The sequence below is a fragment of the Mandrillus leucophaeus genome, unplaced genomic scaffold (genome assembly GCF_000951045.1).
Source record: "Mandrillus leucophaeus isolate KB7577 unplaced genomic scaffold, Mleu.le_1.0 Scaffold1435, whole genome shotgun sequence".
NCBI classification, from domain to species: Eukaryota; Metazoa; Chordata; class Mammalia; order Primates; family Cercopithecidae; genus Mandrillus; species Mandrillus leucophaeus.
The window spans coordinates 12716-15057 of NW_012101405.1; positions in this window are offsets into that span (position 1 = coordinate 12716).

Genomic DNA, 2342 nt, shown 5'->3' on the forward strand with positions numbered 1-2342 from the left:
CATAGGCATGGACAAGGACTTCATGTCTAAAACACCAAAAGCAATGGCAACAAGAGCCAAAATTGACAAGTGGTATCTAATTAAACTAAAGAGCTTCTGCACAGCAAAAGAAACTACCATCAGAGTGAACAGGCAATCTACAGAATGGGAGAAAATTTCTGCAACCTACTCATCTGACAAAGGACTAATATCCAGAACCTACAAAGAATGCAAACAAATTTACAAGAAAAAAACAACCCCATCAAAAAGGGGGCAAACGATATGAACAGACACTTCTCAAAAGAAGACATTTATGCAGCCAACAGACACATGAAAAAGTGCTCATCATCATTGGCCATCAGAGAAATGCAAATCAAAACCACAATGAGATACCATCTCACACCAGTTAGAATGGTGATCATTAAATAGTCAGGAAACAGGTGCTGGAGAGGATGTGGAGAAACAGGAACACTTTTACACTGTTGGTGGGACTGTAAACTAGTTCAACCATTGTGGAAGACAGTGTGGTGATTCCTCAAAGATCTAGAACTAGAAATACCATTTGACCCAGCCATCCCATTACTGGGTATATACTCAAAGGATTATAAATCATGCTGCTATAAAGACACATGCACACTTAAGTTTATTGTGGCACTATTCACAATAGCAAAGACTTGGAACCAACCCGAATGTCCATCAGTGACAGACTGGATTAAGAAAATGTGGCACATATACACCATGGAATACTATGCAGCCATATAAAAGGATGAGTTCATGTCCTTTGTAGGGACATGGATGCAGCTGGAAACCATCATTCTCAGTAAACTATTGCAAGAACAGAAAACCAAACACCACATGTTCTCACTCATAGGTGGGAACTGAACAATGAGAATACTTGGACACAGGAAGGGGTACATCACACACCAGGGCCTGTTGTGGGATGGGTGGAGAGGGGAGGGATAGCATTAGGAGATATACCTAATGTAAATGATGAGTTAATGGGTGCAGCACACCAACATGGCACCTGTATACATATGTGACAAACCTGCACATTGTGCACATGTGCCCTAGAACTTAAAGTATATTTAAAAATATTTTTAAAATGTAGAAGTTTACAATTCAGTAAATAGTAAAATTAATATTAAAATCCTATATGAAATATCAACATTATTATAGGAATTAATAAAATGCATTCAAGTATACCAACTAAAATTAAATCCCAGAAATCAAAAAGATAACTGTAACATCTGAAACTTAATAATTAATGAGCAAATATTTCATAGAGAAGGAAAAAATTGTCAAGACATGTGGAACATGTAGTTTTTTCCAATCAAATGTCACTAAACTATACAATATTTAACCTGTCATTAGTATAAATTACCAATATTTTGTGTAACATTACAACTGAGAACAATTTTTAAAGAGAGAACGGATACTTGCATACAAATGAACTAAACGGAATGTATTTTCAATGTTGGTCCAACCATTACACCTCTAACAATACCATGGTTTTGAGTGGGGCTTTGGAAAAAATATTTATTTTATTTATTTATTTATTTATTTTGAAACGGAGTCTTGCTCTGTCGCCAGGCTGGAGCGAAGTGGCGCCGTCTCGGCTCACCACAACCCCCGCCTCCCAGGTTCAAGCAATTCTCCTGCCTCAGCCTCCCTCTTTTTTTTAATTTAACGAATATTTATTAAGCACCTACTTTGTGCCAGGCATTGTGCTAGGCACCCTCACTGTGTGCTGTTCCCACACCCACAATCATCTGCTTAGAAATTAAAACCAAGTAATGCAACACCGTCGCAACCGTACAAACTGGGGGGCTAGGGGCAGTATCGGAGATGCAGGTGATTCCCAGGATAGAATATGCACCCACCAGAAGCCTGTTTTCCATCTCTCTGTAAGTCCCCACTAAACAGTTCTTTTAAAGCTTCCCGATGTTGTTGGAGAGGAATGTTGTTCTCTCTGTGCGCCCCAAGGCTGGCACCTGATGGACCTTCAGATACTCTGAATGCTATTGGATAAAAGGGGCCCGATGGCCTGGGGTAAAGAATATCAGTATTTGGATGAGAAAATGCTTTTTTTCAGTCCATATGGTTCCAACAACCCTTATGAAAGATATAAACATCCCTGCCCTGACTATGGAAATGTTGAAGGTAGACCTGGTTCTGGATTCCCGAGTCAGAATCTTCCAGTTGTCCACACCCTCACAAGGCCAGAGAAGTGAGAGGAGATTTCTATTCTGGAAAGGAGTGAGTGGACGGCACAACTGGTTTGGAGACACGACAAACTGCACCTGCATTTACAGAAGCAACGCACACAGGGAACGTCCTTGCGCCATCTGGTCTCACACACACGC